This window comes from Ranitomeya variabilis, chromosome 2, assembly GCF_051348905.1.
Source record: "Ranitomeya variabilis isolate aRanVar5 chromosome 2, aRanVar5.hap1, whole genome shotgun sequence".
NCBI classification, from domain to species: domain Eukaryota; kingdom Metazoa; phylum Chordata; class Amphibia; order Anura; family Dendrobatidae; genus Ranitomeya; species Ranitomeya variabilis.
Window position 1 is genome coordinate 546,489,934 of NC_135233.1, and position 18,762 is coordinate 546,508,695.

Genomic DNA, 18,762 nt, shown 5'->3' on the forward strand with positions numbered 1-18,762 from the left:
CGCACGATTTTTGAAAAATCTGCAGGTAAAAGGCACTGCGTTTTACCTGCGGATTTACAGCAGATTTCCAGTGTTTTTTTGTGCGGATTTCACCTGCGGATTCCTATTGAGGAACAGGTGTAAAACGCTGCGGAATCCGCACAAAGAATTGACATGCTGCGGAAAATACAACGCAGCGTTTCTGCACGGAATTTTCCGCACCATGGGCACAGCGGATTTGGTTTTCCTTAGGTGTACATGGTACTGTAAACCTGATGGAAAACTGCTTCGAATTCGCAGCGGCCAATCCGCTGCCAATCCGCTGCGGATCCGCGGCCAATCCGCTGCGGATCCGCAGCCGATCCGCTGCGGATCCGCTGACGATCCGCGGCCGATCCGCTGCGGATCCGCGGCCGATCCGCTGCGGATCCGCTGCCGATCCGCGGTCGATCCGCTGTGGATCCGCTGCCGATCCGCTGCCGATCCGCGGCCGATCCGCTGCGGATCCGCGGCCGATCCGCTGCCGATCCGCTGCCGATCCGCTGCCGATCCGCTCTGTGTGCACATGCCATAACCCTACCCCTAACCCTTCCCGTAACCCTAACCCTACCCCTAACCCTACCCCTAGTTCTAACCCTAGTTCTAACCCTAACCCTAGTGGAAAAAGAAAAAAAAATATTTTCTTTATTTTATTATTGTCCCTACCTATGGGGGTGATAAAGGGGGGGGGGTTATTTATTATTTTTTTATTTTGATCGCTGTGATAGAACCTACCACAGCGATCAAAATGTACTTTGCCGGCCGGCAGATTCGGCGGGCGCACTGCGCATGCGCCCGCCATTTTGGAAGATGGCGGCGCCCAGGGAGAAGACGGACCGACTTCGGGAGGCTCGGTAAATATGAGGGGGTGGGGGGGGTGGATCGGAGCACAGGGGGGGGATCGGAGGACCGGGGGAGCGGACAGGAGCACGGGGGAGCGGACAGGAGCACGGGGGAGCGGACAGGAGCACGGGGGAGCGGACAGGGGGACGGAGGGGGGTACCGGACAGAACGGAGAACTGGGGAGGAGATCGGGGGTGGTGGGGGGGGCAGAACATGATTTCCAGCCATGGCAGATGCTATTGCAGCATCGGCCATGGCTGGATTGCAATATTTCACCATTTTCATAGGTGAAATATTGCAAATTGCTCTGATTGGCTGTTGCACTTTCAACAGCCAATCAGAGCGATCGTAGCCACGTGGGGGCAAAGCCACCCCCCCTGGGCTGAAGTACAACTCCCCCTCTCCCTGCAGATCGGGTAAAATAGGAGTTAACCCTTTCACCCGATCTGCAGGGACGCGATCATTCCATGACGCCACATAGGCGTCATGGGTCGGATTGGCACCGACTTTCATGACGCCTACATGGCGTCAAAGGTCGGGAAGGGGTTAACATTCTTAGAACCCGGAAGATATGAGACCACAAAATTAAAACGGGAGAAAAACAGGGACCATCGGGCCTGTCTAGGATTTAGCCGTTTGGCAGACTCGAGGTAAATCAGATTCTTATGATCGGTCAAGACCACAATACGGTGCTTGGCCCCCTCAAGCCAATGTCGCCACTCCTCAAATGCCCACTTCATAGCCAACAACTCATGATTGCCGACATCATAATTGCCTTCCGCAGGCGAAAACTTTCGAGAAAAGAAGGCACACGGTTTCATCAAGGAACCATCAGAATTCCTCTGAGACAAAACGGCCCCTGCCCCAATCTCAGAAGCGTCAACCTCAACCTGAAAAGGAAGAGAAACATCCGGCTGACGCAACACAGGGGCAGAAGTAAATCTGCGTTTAAGCTCCTGAAAGGCAGCAACAGCCGCAGAGGACCAATTCGTCACATCAGCGCCTTTCTTCGTCAAATCGGTCAGGGGTTTAACCACACTGGAGAAGTTGGCAATGAAACGGCGATAAAAATTAGCAAAGCCCAAAAATTTCTGAAGGCTCTTCACGGATGTGGGCTGGATCCAATCATGAATGGCCTGAACCTTAGCCGGATCCATTTCTATAGATGAGGGAGAAAAAATGAAGCCCAAAAAAGAAACCTTCTGTACTCCAAAGAGGCACTTAGACCCCTTCACAAACAAGGCATTATCACGAAGGATCTGAAATACCATCCTGACTTGTTTCACATGAGACTCCCAATCATCTGAAAAAATCAAAATATCATCCAAATAAACAATCATGAATTTATCAATATAATTCCGAAATATATCATGCATGAAGGACTGAAACACAGGTGGAGCATAAGAGAGTCCGAATGGCATCACCAGGTATTCAAAATGGCCTTCGGGCATATTAAACGCAGTTTTCCATTCGTCACCCTGCTTAATACGAACAAGATTATATGCCCCTCGAAGGTCAATCTTAGTAAACCAACTAGCCCCCTTAATCCTAGCAAACAAATCAGAAAGCAAAGGCAAAGGGTATTGGAATTTGACCGTGATCTTATTCAAGAGGCGATAATCAATACAGGGTCTCAAAGAGCCATCCTTCTTGGCAACAAAAAAAAAACCTGCTCCCAATGGTGAAGAAGATGGCCGAATATGCCCCTTCTCCAAAGACTCCTTAACATAACTCCGCATGGCGGCATGTTCTGGCACAGACAATTTGAAAAGTCGGCCCATAGGGAACTTACAGCCTGGAATCAAGTCAATAGCACAATCACAGTCCCTATGCGGTTGAAGGGAACTGGATTTGGGCTCATCGAATACATCCTGGAAATCTGACAAAAACTCAGGAATTTCAGAAGAGGGGGAGGAGGAAATTGACATCAAAGGAACGTCACCTTGAACCCCCTGACAACCCCAACTAGTCACAGACATAGATTTCCAATCCAACAACGGATTATGCACCTGTAACCATGGGAAACCCAGCACGATAGCATCATGCAAATTATGCAAAACCAGAAAACGACAATCTTCCTGGTGAGTTGGCGCCATGCACATGGTCAGTTGTGTCCAAAACTGAGGTTTATTTTTAGCCAACGGTGTAGCATCAATGCCCCTCAAAGGAAAAGGACTCTGTAAAGGCTGCAAGGGGAAACCACAACGTCTGGCAAATTCTAAGTCCATTAAGTTTAAAGCGGCGCCTAAATCCACAAATGCCATGACAGAAAATGACGATAATGAGCAGATCAGGGTCACAGATAACAGAAATTTAGGTTGTACAGTACTGATGGTAACGGAACTAGCGATTCTCTTGATACGCTTAGGGCAATCAGAAATAACATGAGCAGAATCGCCGCAGTAAAAACACAACCTATTCTGACGTCTGAACCCTTGTCGTTCAGCTCTAGACACAATCCTATCACACTGCATAGGCTCAGGGCTCCGCTCGGAAGACAACGCCATAGTGTGCACAACTCTGCGCTCGCGCAAGCGCCGATCAATCTGAATGGCCAGAGACATAGAATCACTCAGACCAGCAGGCGTGGGGAACCCCACCATAACATCTTTAATGGATTCAGAAAGACCCTTTCTGAAAATTGCCGCCAAGGCATCCTCATTCCATTTAGTCAGCACAGACCATTTTCTAAATTTCTGGCAATACGATTCTGCCGCTTCTTGACCCTGACACAGGGCCAACAAGGTCTTCTCAGCATGATCCACTGAATTAGGTTCATCATACAATAACCCAAGCGCCTGGAAAAAGGTGTCTACATTAAGCAAAGCCGGATTCCCAGGTTCCAGGTCAAATGCCCAATCCTGGGGGTCACCACGCAGCAGAGATATTACAATTTTAACCTGCTGGATGGGATCACCAGAGGAACGGGGTTTCAGAGCAAAAAACAGTTTACAGTTATTTTTAAAGCTCAAAAATTTGGACCTGTCCCCAAAAAACAAATCAGGAGTTGGAATTCTAGGCTCTAAAACCGGAGTCTGAACGATATAATCGGAAATACCCTGTACTCTAGCAGCAAGTTGATCCACACGAGAAGCCAATCCCTGAACATCCATGCCAGCGCCAAACTCCTGAGCCACCCAGAGGTAAAGAGGGAAAAAAAACACAACAGACTGCAGAAAAAAAAATGGCTCAGCACTTTCCTTCCCTTCTTCTGAGATGCGATTAACTCATTGTAGGCCAGTTGTACTGTTATGATCTGGTGGCCTAGGAGCAGCATGAGACATACTCTGGAGAAGGTGGTACCTGTACTGACCGCAGACCGTGAACTTAACACTTAACACCGCAACTAGAAGTAGCTCGACACAGCCGGAGGACTAAATACCCCTAGAGATAGAAAAGGGAAAACTATCTTGCCTCAGAGAAAATCCCCAAAGGATAGACAGCCCCCCACAAATATTGACTGTGAGAGGAGAGGGAAATAACATACGCAGACTGAAATCAGGATTTAGCAAAGGAGGACGCTTCTAGCTAAATAGAAAGGATAGGACAGAGTACTATGCGGTCAGTATTAAAACACTAAAAAATATCCACCACAGAAAATACAAAATCTCCACATCTAACTAAAGATATGGAGGGTATATCTGCATCTCCAGAGATACCAGCTTGGCTGAACAAATCCTTATACAGACCAAGCTGGACAAGACAAAACATGAAAAAGAACTGAACAATAAGGCCCACTGCATGTGGACTGCAAAAAACAAGGCCAGAACTTATCTTTGTTGAAATGAACAGCAAAGCAGGAGAGACCAGACAGAGATGTGAATCCTCCAGGAACAATGGACAACTGGCACTGACTAAAGGGTCAAGCAAGACTAAATAGCCCAGTCAGAATTGCAATAAGTGGACACACCTGATAAATGCTGCGATCCAAAGACAGCAGCACTACCACTTATAACCACCAGAGGGAGCCCAAGAGCAGAATTCACAACATCTAAGACTGGGGAAAATCTCCAAGAACAGTATGGATTTTCTTTTCTTCTTCTGTAGGTTGAGAAGTACTGGGATCTTTTTCCTTGTCTCTTAGTTTGTCAGGGCACATTTTAAGATGATCCCTTGATACCGCAGTTTAAGTTTCTCCTCCATCTTTGCTTATAGGACACATTTTAGTATTGTCAAAGTTTGATGGTAAGATGGTATATGATTCTGCTTCCCACTGGTCATCGAGTTTGTGCATTCTTCTTTTTCGCTTTAGCACTTGTTCACCTGGTGACAAGGGAATTGCAGGGGCACGTTGATTGTGGTTTCTCTCTTGTTTTTGTCTCACCTGGGACAAGCTTTTTCTACACATTCTAGTACTTGGCGGTATTTCTGTTGTTGCTCAGTATCTCAATCTGCATCTGGCGATGTTGCTTCTGGTGTGAGGACTCCCATATCAAGATCAACAGGTAAATTGCTAGATCTTCCTCTCATCAGGTAGGCTGGAGTGCAGTTGGTGGAATTCACTGGGATGTGATTGTACAGATCTACTATGTCTGGTAACTTCTCTGGCCATAAGTTTCTTTCTTCTAAAGGCAAGGTTTTCAGTAATTTAATTACCACTTGATTCATCTTTTCATACATACCATTTGTTTGTGGGTGGTATGATGTTGTTCTTATCTTCTTGCAACCATACAGGTTGCAGAACTCCTGGAACACTTCCGCTTCAAAGGCTGGGTCTTGGTCGGTAAGTACCTTCTCAAGGTAACCATGTGGTTGACAAAAGTGTTGTTGGAAGGCTTTGGCTGCCATCTTCGCTGTCTGGTCCTTGACAGGCACAACTACCAAGAACCTGGGGTTATGGTCTACAATGGTCAGAGCATAGACATAGCCTGACCGGCTTGGAGTTAGCTTCACGTGGTCTAAGGCCACCAGTTCAAGTGGCTGTTTAGTTAGTCCTGCTCAGGTTGCATGGGCCACACTCTCGGCACCCCTTTTCAATGGCTTTTCTCATGCCAATCCAATAGAACCGTCCACGAAGTAGGACCTCTAACTTCTTCCATCCGAAGTGTCCTGCTCCATCGTGGTATGCTTCCAGAACCATTGGCGCATCTTGTCTCAGGACCACTATCTGCCAGACCAACTCATGAGTGTGTGGGTTGATATTCCTTCAGCACAGTTTACCGTCGTAGATAAACAATTTGCCCTTCTCCTTCCACAGCTGTTGAGTCTCTTGTGGAGCATCTGGACCAGGGTGTGTATCTGCTTGCGTTAGCAGCTCTTTTACCAGATGAACTGCTGGGTCACTATCCTGTGTCTCATCCATGGTGGGGCAATAGGTTCAGCATGGCTTCTTGCTTGTTACTGCGCTTGTTTCTCACATAATGGGAATACTGAGTCGCCCCGGGGTGATGGAAAGCTGGTAACTCAATCTCATCAAGTGCTTCCGGATCTTCTCCCACTTCTGGTAAATTGTGCATCCTGGACAGCGAATCGGCATTTGCATTCTTGGGCCCTGCACGGTACTTGATTGTGAATTCATAGTTGGACAACCGGGCCATCCTTCGCTGCTCCAATGCACCTAGTTTTGCCATCTCCAGGTGTGTCAGCAGGTTGTGGTCCGTGAAAACTGTGAATCTTGCTGAGGCCAGATAGTGTTTGAAGCCCTCTGTTACTGCCCAGACTATGGCGAGGAACTCCAGCTTGAAGGAACTGTAGTTTTCGGGGTTCCTTTCAGTGGGACAAAGCTTCTTGCTGGCTTAGGCAATTAATCTTTCTTTGCTTTTCTGCACCTGGGACAATACTGATCCCAATCCCACATTGCTGGTGTCCGTGTACAGTACAAACAGTTGGTCATAATCAGGGTAACCAGTACCTCATCTCCCGTGAGAGCCAACTTCAACTGAGTGAAGGATCCTTCCAGCCTGTCGTTCCACTCAAATGGAGGGCCCTTGCTCTTGGTCTTCTTGGATTGGCCCATTACCATGTCTTGCAGGGGTGCGGCTATCTTAGTGAAATCCTTAATGAACCTTCGGTAGTAGCCTACCAACCCGAGGAACTGCCGGATTTCGTGGATGTTGCTCGGCTTCTGCCAGGATCCTTTTGACCTTGTCAGGGTCTGGTGCCACTCCTTTAGAGCTTGCCACATGGCCCAGGTACTGCACTTATGGCTTTAACAGGTGACACTTAGATGGCTTTACCTTCAGGCCAAAGTTAGACAGAGCTTCAAACACCTCGGCCAGGTGTTTCAGGTGGTCTTCATAGGTCTTGGAGAAGACGATGACATCATCCAGGTACAACAGGACGGTTTCAAAATTTTTGTGCCCAAGACAGCACTCCATCATCCTCTGGAATGTTCCTGGCGCGTTGCACAGACTGAACGGCATCTAGTTGAATTCAGAGAGGCCCATCAGTGTCGTGAAGGCGGTCTTTTCTTTATCCGCCTCTGCTACGGGAACCCGCCAATACAGACTAGTGAGATCCAAGGTGGAGAAATAGTTAGCAGATTTTAAAGCAGCTAATGACTGTTCGATTCTGGGCAATGGGTATGCATCCTTCTGTGTAATGTGGTTTATCTGCCTGTAGTCAACACACATCCTCATTGTACCATCCTTTTTCCTGATGAGGACTATTGGAGCTTCCCAGGGGCTACAACTATCTCTGATTACCCCAGCCTCCTTCATCTCCCGTAACATACTCTTGGCACATTGTTAGTGAGCTGGAGGTACAGGCTGGTACCTCTCTTTAATGGGAGGATGACTTCCCCTGGGAATATGATGTTGAACCCCTTTTACCTGCCCAAAATCTAGTGGGTGTTTGCTGAATACCCGCTCACACTCATGAACCACCCGTTAAGCCCCTTGTTTTTGGTGTGATTGGGTAGAATCAGTGCCCACGTGTAATTTCTGACACCAGTCCTCCATTTGTCCTGCAGAGCCATTGTCCTTCGCCCGGTTGGACGGGACCAAGGGTTCTGTTGCCTGTATTGCATTATTATTTACAGTAAACAGTTTAGCAAGTGTGGCATATCTGGTAAGTGGACCTCTTTCCACAGTTAAGGACACGTACTGGTACTCACCCCTTGCGGACATCAACCACCCCTCTGGCTGTCAGGATTGTGGGCCTACTATCTGAATACACAGGTTCTACCAGGGCCTGGTAATCTTTACCTCTGAGGCCTATTGCTGCCCGACACCATATTAACATTTCGCTCCTGGGGGGTATTGCAATGGGGATCGGATCACTCACTGTGACACGTCCAATTTCTCCACCAGACAATTCTACCTGTTGTCTCTGCACCAGGGCTCTGATTTCTTTTTGCAGGACACGTTGTTCACTGGAACCAGCAGTTTCGGCCACCTGTTATAACAAGACAATAACCTTGGCAAGACAGTTTTCTATGACATTAGTACCTAAGGTCATCATGGGGTTACATTCTCTTCAGTCAATATCAACAATCACCATTCCTTGGGCCTTCAATTCTACCTGCCCCACCTTAATGGTTACCTCCTTGTACCCCACTCGTGGCAAAACCTGACCTGACTATTGTTAAATCACTATCTGGGCCACGGGTAATATCAGAGTCCGCCCAATACCGTTTATAGAGAATGTAAGGCATAGTCATTACCTGAGAGCCGGTGTCCAGTAAAGCGTTCATCGGGATACCGTCGATCACAATGGGGAAGACCGGTTGTCCTCCGATGTACTTGGCTTGCCAGTTTTGTGGGCCTGGTCGTCTTACTCCTGAGAGTTGGCCCTCTGCCCCAGGGGTCGTTCATTTAAATGGCAGAACCTTGCGATGTGCCCCGCCTGATTGCAGCGGTGGCAGATGGGTCATCCGTCCTAATGATAGCGGTCGTTGTCTCTTCCTCTGATCGGTGGGATCCTCTTCTGTCGTTGCCAGGGGACGTCCTCCGGACTGGACGCCAACTTGATTTTCTCATTTGGGGATTCCTGCAGGGACTACACAGTTTTAGCTAGTGCAGCTACGCTTTTAGTCAGTTCCTGGACCTGGAGGCGCAATTCTATGGAGGGATCATCATCCAGGATCTGTGCATTGGCCTCAACGGGGACCTGAGGAAAGGATGTCACCTCCTGGTGGTACATGAGGGCTGGATGCCTAGGGGGCACTGTGCGGCTGTGCAAATTCCAGGTCCGGGTTTGGCAAGGCCAGAATGCGCAGCTTTGTCCTGTGGGTTCTCGACAGGAGCCCCTCAATGAACTGTTCCTTTAATAGTTTGTCTCCATCCTGCACGCTGTTAGAGTCAACCTGTTTAATGGCCCGTAGTGCCTCTTGCAGATTGAGGGCATAGTCTAGTATCTTATGCTGTGCTCCTTGTTTGCACCCGAAAAACCTAATTTTGATTTCTGCAGCAGTGTGGGTGTCAAAAGTAGTTTTAAGTCTGGCAAATATCTGCTCCACAGTTCCTTTTTCCATATCTGGCCAGCATTTTACTTCTCTTAGGGCCGCGCCACTTAGTTGGCTAGTTAAGATGCTGACCTTTTGATGCTCGGTCAGGGGATATACCTCAAATAGGCTGCAGAGCCTTTCCTTAAAGTCACTTAGTGTATGGGACTCCCCAGAATATTGTGGCAGCCAGGCCGCTCCAGGTATATAGGGCATGGACAGCGGAATTATTGGAGCTGTTACTGCGGCGGGGTCCTGCCAGTTTGTAGGCTCTCCGGGGCCTGTTGGCATTATGGGACCTGCGGCTGCGACCACCGCAGAGCCTGGGGGTACCATGGGGCCTGCGGCTGTGTCCGCCGCCAGTTCTCCTCCCGGGTCAGACATGGCTTTTCCCCTGTGATAACCTTGTAGAGACCCGACGTCTCTCCTCTGAAGTCTGTAGCGGCTCCTCTGCGTGAGCAGTCTGCAGCGGTTCCTGCTGCATGCCATCGGGCGCTCCTCCCGGTCCTCCATCCAAGACCCCTGCACCTCATTCCCACTTCCGGCTCTTCACTTGCAGTTCCTCTCGCAGCACGGCACTGGCTTCCTTATCGCGCTCTCTGTTCAGGCTCTGCTCACAATGGCATACCCCTCTTTTTCTGCGCTCCTCGCGGCACTCTTTCTGGTGGCTCTTTTTGGCGGTTATTTTGAAAATAAAGTGCGCGCACCGTGTGATGCAGTTATGGCGATGTTTTGATGGCGATGTTTTAAAAGCTCATTTAAGTCTCTGGCACACAATTCAGTCTGTCTTTTAAGCACAGTCTTTTAGGCGCACAAGACCCATTTCAAAGGGTCCGTCAATCCTGTTCGCGACACCATGTTGAGTCACCAGTCAGGGCAGTGGGGTCCTCGGTACCGGGTCTGGTCACATTCAAAGGAGTGGTCACGGTGGCAGCGACCCGGTCCGTGGCCCTGGGCGCCAAAGTAAAAGGCACGGACTTTAACAGTTTTGTGGAAATAATGAAAGTTCGTGACGCCACCTGTGGTTCTCGGTTAGAGGTGACCGACGCTGCTTAAAGGGGTCCTCTGGGGGCGATGGTGCTGCAGCAAAGATTGTGTTGCTTCCCACAGGTGAAGCGGGGTCCCCAGGGCTCCCGGTGCACTTGGCAGGGATGGTGAATGCTGGAAAATAAATGGAGGACACAGGGTTGCAGTCTTTAGCTGGTTTACTGGTGTTAAACAGCCTCAGTCAAGGTTATCGGCAACAGGTAAACATGGAGTCCAGGCAGCCCGAAGACAGGTGGAAATCCCCTTGACAGGTCAGTTTGGGAGCCTTCCACTATGCGCTGGTCTGTGGTCCCTTGCTGCCTGTAGCTCTCTAACAAGACCCCCTTTCTTCCCTGTCCAGGGACAGTACCTGCAGGGTAGGCAACTTGAGCCGTCCCTTTGGGGTCTCTGTCCATGGCGACTCCAAACTCTGATTGCTGCTGTACCTCAGGTATTATGTGGGCAAGTCCCTTTTAGTTTCCTGCCCTCCGGTACTGCTATGGGACTTGTAGTTCCTCATGCCCTCTTGCACCCGGTGCCCGGTTTCTGCACTCAGCTTAGAGAGGCCCAGTAGCAGTCCTCCTCTAGCTCCTAAGTCCTTCTGTGCTCCTTCACTGTCTGCTTCCAACTGTCTGCTTGTCTGCACCAGACTAACTGACTCCTCCTCCAGACCAGGATGGCAATACCACTGTGGTACCTGAACTCCTGGGGTGCCACATTCGCACGAGTCTCTCGCATCAATACCCGACACTGCGTCGGCACTCGGGGTGGGAGCTTGCGGCTGCATGTATTTCTATGCAGCTGAACGCTCCGGTCCTGAGTGCCGGTGGCAGTGCCGGGTATTGAGGTGCGAGACTCGTGCGTGTTTCTCGCAAGTGTGACCCTGGCCTAATGCAGATTTTGTGTGTGTGTCTGTATGTGTGTCTGTCTTTATTTAACTCTTTATGTACCATTTTATTATGTTTATTACTAAATATCGGGCTTGTTATTATCGATCTATATATCTATCTATAGATAGATGGATAAATAAATCTATAGATAATTGCAAAAAAGGTTAAGAGCAGCACAAAGAAACAAAAAGCAAAAATAGGGTGAAAGGCCCCCCAGGCATGTACCAAACCTTATTGTAGAAGTCCAAAAATCAGAGGCTGCACACCATTGTAGATTAAAGTTTAGAAGATGCTCAAAATTTAATAGCCCATTATGGCAACGTTTCGGCCCATGGCTTGAGAAAGGCTCTCCATGGGCTGAAACATTGCCATAATGGGCTATTAAATTTTGAGCATCTTCTAAACTTTAATTTACAATGGTGTGCTGCCTCTGATTTTTTGGACTTCTAGATGTATAGATAGATAGATAGATAATAGATAAATAGATAGATTTATATTTAGATAGATAGATCTATATTTTCTATCTATTTATCTATCGATCTCTCTATTATCTAATATACAAAGCTGAATGTGTGTGTATGTATGTATGTATGTGTGTATGTCCGGGATTGACATCACACTGAGCAGGACACGGGAGCGCCGCTCTTACAAGGAACCCAGCACTCCGCAGGTGCAGCACTCCTGGCATAGCGATATTCCTGGGGGCACACAAACTCGCTACCCCCCTTCATCCCAGCACACTATACCAAGCTTGGCACGGCTGTGCCGCCCTCACTGGATATCAAGTATACCGCAGGCCCAACATTTCTGAGATAACGGTACCCCAGGCGGCACATATAGCTGCCATCTCCCCTCATCTAACTAGACACGAGCGCCGCTTGTATATGGTATTCAAGCCACTACAGGCCCATCACGGATGATACGGCTGCTCTGCCTGGATGTCTACTACTAATTAGGAGTTCTATTTCCTTTCAATGTCTCACACTAAGTGACAGGTTCTATAATAGAGGGATTGTCTCCAGCCTTCTTTTTTAGCCACTTGACTGTATACATCCGAAAATCAAGTAACTCCATGAATAAACTCCTGGTGGTTCAAAATGTTGGGTTCTTCCTACTCGTACGGCTCATATTACCTTTTGGCAATATTTTCTGTTATGACAATAAACTTGTTGAACACTTTTGCATCATATCAACTCTGAGAGTGCGGTAATTTTTTGGTATATGTATGTCCGGGATTGGCATCTGCACCGTCGCAGCTACAACCACAAAATTTTGCACAGTCACACGTCTGGACCCCGAGAGCATCATAGGCTATGTTGTGAGGCGAAATTTTAACCCCGCGCATTCCAATTCATCAAACAATTTTGGCCCTATCTACATAATGGGGAAAAAGTGAAAGGAAAAGTGTTGGAGGCAAATTGACAGCTGCCAGATGTGAACAATGGGGACTTAAAGAATGAGAGCGATGGCGCCAAAGAGTATATACCATACAGTTGCTATGGTGGGGCCCCGACATGGGATAATCACTAGTGTTGAGCATTCCGATACCGCAAGTATCGGATATTGGCCGATACTTGCGGTATCGGAATTCCGATACCGAGATCCGATACTTTTGTGGTATCGGGAATCAGTATCGAAACAACATTAATGTGTAAAATAAAGAATTAAAATAAAAAATATTGATATACTCACCTGTCCGGAGGCCCCTGGACATCACCGCTGGTAACCGGCAGCCTTCTTTGCTTAAAATGAGGGCGTTTATGGCCTTCCATGACGTCACGGTTTCTGATTGTTCGCATGCCGCTCATGTGACCGCCACGCGACCAATCACAAGCCGTGACGTAATTCTCAGGTCCTAAATTCCTAATTCACTCATTTTAAGCAAAGAAGGCTGCCGGTTCACAGCGGTAAGGTCCATGCTGCGTCGGAGAGGTGAGTATATCAATATTTTTTATTTTAATTCTTTATTTTACACATTAATATGGATCCCAGGGCCTGAAGGAGAGTTTCCTCTCCTTCAGACCCTGGGAACCATCAGGGATACCTTCCAATACTTGAGTCCCATTCACTTGTATTGGTATCGGGTATCGGTATCGGTCAGATCCGATACTTTTCCGGTATCGGCTGATACTTTCCGATACCGATACTTTCAAGTATCGGACGGTATCGCTCAACACTAATAATCACCACACATGGGGATATGAACATATACAAAATGCGCCACACACTACCACGTGCTTAAACACATATACCACCCTCAGCACACATTTCACCACATATACACCAACCTCGCCACATAAAAGTCGAAAAACAAAAGTCGCCACTCAAAACTCGCCATGCGCAAAATTCGCCACATGCAAAATTAGGCTCACGCAAAACTTGCCACACGTACAAAACTCACCTTATGGAAAACTCGCCACACGCAAAACTTGCACATGCGGAAAAATTGCCACATGCACAAAAGTTGCAACACAAGCAAAAGTTGCCTCACACAAAACTTGCACATACTCAAAATGCGCCATGCGCAAAACTCACCATGAGCAAAACTTGCTGCACACAATTTGCTACACTAACCTGCCATGCAACTCAACACACAAAAATTTGCTACACGCATGTCATCACACAAAACCCATCTCACAAAAGTCGCTACATGCATGTCACCACATGCAACTCAACACACACAACTTGACACATGAAACTCGCCCTAAAACACACACAAGTCTGGTATTATCCTTCAAAAATAAAAATCTGATTAATAAGCAGACAAACTACAGAGCAACAAATGTACCATATAGGAAATACGGCAGCTGTCAGTCACATGACCTGTCTATTATGTGTATGTGTAAGCTAATATATACTGCCAGGGGGGAGGGCTTCCTGTTGGCTGGGGATTTATCAGGCTGCCAATAGCAACCAATCACAGCTCAGCTTCTATTTTGCTACAGTTAATTAATCTGAGCTCTGATTGGTTAATATAGGCAACAAAGGACATTCTCAGTATAACAAAGCTTGTGTGAGGTAATAGCATGTCAGTTAGGGTGTGTTGGTGGAAAGGCTGATGTCAGTCACATTACCTTTATGTGAGAGGATATAGAAACTGCCAGTTACAGACTATTTTACCACAATAATGCCTCATAAGAAAAGGAGTTCCATGGCACGAATGTCAGCTGATGCGAAAAAAAAAGCTGCATTACGGGCCAATGAAAAATGTGAAGACCGAGAAACAAGGCTGACACACATGAGAAAGGCAGCTGCTTCCTCAAGAGCCAATGAACTTTCTGAGCAGAGGGAAGCGAGGCTTGCAGAAATGAAAACAAGAGCTGCTTCCTCAAAGGCCAATGAACTTTCTGAGGTGAGGGAAGCGAGGCTTGCAGAAATGAAAACAAGAGCTGCTTCCTCAAAGGCCATTGAACTTTCTGAGGTGAGGGAAGCAAGGCTTGCAGACATGAAAATGAGCTGCCTCCTCAAGATCAAATGAACTTTCTAAGGAGACGGAAGCGAGGCTTGCAGACATGAAAACAAGAGCTGCTTCCTCAAGGGCCAATGAACTTTGAGGATAGGGAAGCGAGGCTTGCAGACAAGAGAACAAGAACTGCTTCCTCAAGAGCCAATGAACTTTCTGAGGGGAGGGAAGCGATTCTTGCAGATAAGAGAAGAAGAGCTGCTTCCTCAAGGGCCAATGAGTCATCTCAGCAGAAAGAAGGCCGACTTGCCACTAAGAGATTCGCTATTTCTTCCACCAGGGCACAGGAAATGGTTGGAGATTTGAAACAATGCTGCCTTTTGTTACCAGTCAGACATAAACTATCAGGATAATCCTAAAATTCAGATAGGAAAAATGGATGTAGTCTGCATGTACTGCAGTGCCCTGAAATGGAAATATGAACCGTCATGTTTATGCTGTGCAAATGACAAGATAAAACCTCCACCTCTCCTGTCACCACCAGATCCCCTAAAGTCTCTGATGACAGGTACCAGTACAATATCAAAGCATTTCTTGGACAACATCAGGAAGTACAACTCCTGCTTCCAAATTACATCATTTGGTGAAACAAAAGAAATGTTTACAACAGGATTTATGCCGACATTTAAAGGGACTCTGTCACCTGAATTTGGAGGGAACAATTTTCAGTCATATGGGCGGGGTTTTCGGGTGTTTGATTCACCCTTTCCTTACCCGCTTGCTGCATGCTGGCTGCAATATTGGATTGAAGTTCATTCTCTGTCCTCCACAGTACACGCCTGCGTAAGGCAATATTGCCTTGTGCAGTCATGTACTACAGAGGACAGAGAATGAACTTCAATCCAATATTGCAGCCAGCATCCAGCCAACGGGTAAGGAAAGGGTGAATCAAACACCCGAAAACCCCGCCCATATGACTGAAAATTGTTCCCTCCAAATTCAGGTGGCAGAGTCCCTTTAAAGTTCAAGGACAGGTTTACCACTCAATTGGCTCACTGCTTCCATTACAAGGAGAAGAACCTCAATTTCTTCAATTCTTCATGGGAAATGCAGAAGCAGAGGCTCAGCGGAGATGCTCTTTAATTCCTAACACTCACCTTGATATCGTCACTATTTTGCAGCAGTTCCTTCACTCCAAAAATCCATATGTTCAACTTTTCAAGACTGCACTTGAATGCATGCAAAATGAAGATTACAGGGTTGTCATTCCAGCTGACAAAACACCACAAGGTGAACATCAGCGAGGTTTCAATGCTCCCACATTTGATGAGGTAGCCATCTTGATTGTAGGTAATGATTTTCAAAGCTGTGACCTTGTGCTTCAGGAAAGGAACAAAACACTGTGTGCAGAATTATTAGGCAAGTTGTATTTTGATCACATGATCCTTTTTATACATATTGTCCTACTCCAAGATGTTCAGGCTTTAGAGCCAACTACCAATTAAGTAAATCATGTGATGCATCTCTGTAATGAGGAGGGATGTTTTCTAATGACATCAGCACCCTATATAAGGTGTGCTTAATGATTAGGCAACTTTCTTTCCTTTGGCAAAATGTGTCAGAAGAGAGATTTGGCTCTAAAAAGTCCAAAATTGTGAGATGTCTTGCAGAGGGATGCAGCAGTATTGAAATTTCCAAACTTTTGAAGTGTGATCACCGAACAATCAAGCGATTCATGGCAAATTGCCAACAGGGTCGCAAGAAGCGTGTTGGGCAAAAAAGGCGCAAAATAACTGCCCATGAATTGAGGAAAATCAAGCGTGAAGCTGCCAAGATGCCAATTGCCACCAGTTTTGCCATATTTCAGAGCTGCAATGTTACTGGAATAACAAAAAGCACAAGGTGTGCGATACTTAGGAACATGGCCAAGGTAAGGAAGGCTGAAAAACGACCACCTTTGAACAAGAAACATAAGATAAAACATCAAGAATTGGTGTGCATACAAGCGGAGTCCTAGTACGGGCAACGCGGATGCCCATCGCATGTCGCCACCAGTCGTTGGCTTCGTCAGGGGTCACCGGCTGGTGGCGACACGCGTTTGGCATCCGTGTTGCCCGTACTAGGACTCCGCTTGTATGCACACCTTGTTTTGGGACTATTGGCGATTGCACTTTTGGTACACTCAGTCTATTAGGCGTATGTGTGGCCTTACTTTTCAGTGCTTATATGTTGTTGGGGCACTGTGGGTCTCATACTGTATATTGCTTTTTAGCATAATGGTCAGTTCCCTTATTCACTAAAAGCTGTGTCTGTGTATATCTTTAGTGATGGGGTGTACCATGCCGCTCAATACTGGTATGCGTATAATGACTATTTGAGAAAGACTATGGATCTGGAACCCTCAATTCTTTACAAATGATCTGGAAACCATCTATGTATTAGGGTCTCACTTAGGCTACGTTCACATTTGCGGTCAGCGCCGCAGCGTCGGGCGCCGCAGCGTCGCCGCATGCGTCATGCGCCCCTATATTTAACATGGGGACGCATGGACATGCGTTGTGCTGCGTTTTGCGCCGCATGGCCGCAAGCGTTGGACGCAAGAAACGCTTCAAGTTGCATTTTTTTTGCGTCCAACTTTCGGCCAAAAAGGACGCATGCGGCGCAAAACGCAGCGTTTTAGCGTGCGTTTTGCCGCGTTTTTGTTTGCGTTGTGCGCTGCGGCGCCGACGCTGCGGCGCACAACGCAAATGTGAACGTAGCCTTATTATAGTGTGGCAGAGCTGTCTATGTAGGCACGGTGGAACCAGCCACCTTTTTCCATATATTTTTGTCTGAGTCCTGTGCGGGTTATAGCCTTATTATGGGCTTTTTCTATAGTAATGTTTTTAAAGGTTTTTAAATTGTTTGTGTTTTGCCACTTATTTGTATTTTCAAAATAAAGTTGTGTCTTAATTTGTGCCTTATCCTTACGTGTGCTGATTCCCATTTATAAGACCTGGTCTGTTTCTTCTGTTTTCAATTATTGGTATATTTATAGGTCTTGGCGTGATCCCACTGACCGTGGTGCCCCTCAAATTTACTTCTATAAGATAAAACATCAAGACTGGGCCAAGAAATATCTTAAGACTGACTTTTCAAAGGTTTTATGGACTGATGAAATGAGAGTGACTCTTGATGGGCCAGATGGATGAGCCAGAGGCTGGATCAGTAAAGGGCAGAGAGCTCCACTCCGACTCAGACGCCAGCAAGGTGGAGGTGGAGTACTGGTATGGGCTGGTATCATCAAAGATGAACTAGTGGGACCTTTTCGGGTTGAGGATGGAGTGAAGCTCAACTCCCAGACCTACTGCCAGTTTCTGGAAGACAACTTCTTCAAGCAGTGGTACAGGAAGAAGTCGGTATCGTTCAAGAAAAACATGATTTTCATGCAGGACAGTGCTCCATCACATGCCTCCAACTATTCCACAGCGTGTCTGGCCAGTAAAGGTCTCAAAGAACAAAAAATAATGACATGGCCCCCTTGTTCACCTGATCTGAACCCCATAGAGAACCTGTAGTCCCTCATAAAATGTGAGATCTACAGGGAGGGAAAACAGTCCACCTCTCGGAACTGTGTCTGGGAGGCTGTGGTGGCTGCTGCACACAATGTTGGTCATAGACAGATCAAGCAATTGACAGAATCTATGGATGGAAGGCTGTTGAGTGTCATCATAAAGAAAGGGGGCTATATTGGTCACTAATTTTGGAGGGTTTTGTTTTTGCATGTTAGAAATGTTTATTTCTAAATTTTATGCAGTTATATTGGTTTACCTGGTGAAAATAAACAAGTGAGATGGGAATATATTTGGTTTTTATTAAGTTGCCTAATAATTCTGCACAGTAATAGTTACCTGCAAAAACAGATATCCTCCTAAGATAGCCAAATCTAAAAAAAAACCATTCCAACTTCCAAAAATATTAAGCTTTGATATTTATGAGTCTTTTGAGTTGATTGAGAACATAGTTGTTGATCAATAATAAAAATAATCCTCTAAAATACAACTTGTCTAATAATTCTGCATGCAGTGTAGTTTGCAACAAGTAGCAGACACTCAAAGGTCCTATGATGGTCTGCAATATCCAATCATCTTTTGGAAGGGACAGGATGGCTATCACTTTGGAATACCTCAGACAGATCCTACAACAGGCAACCCTTCAGG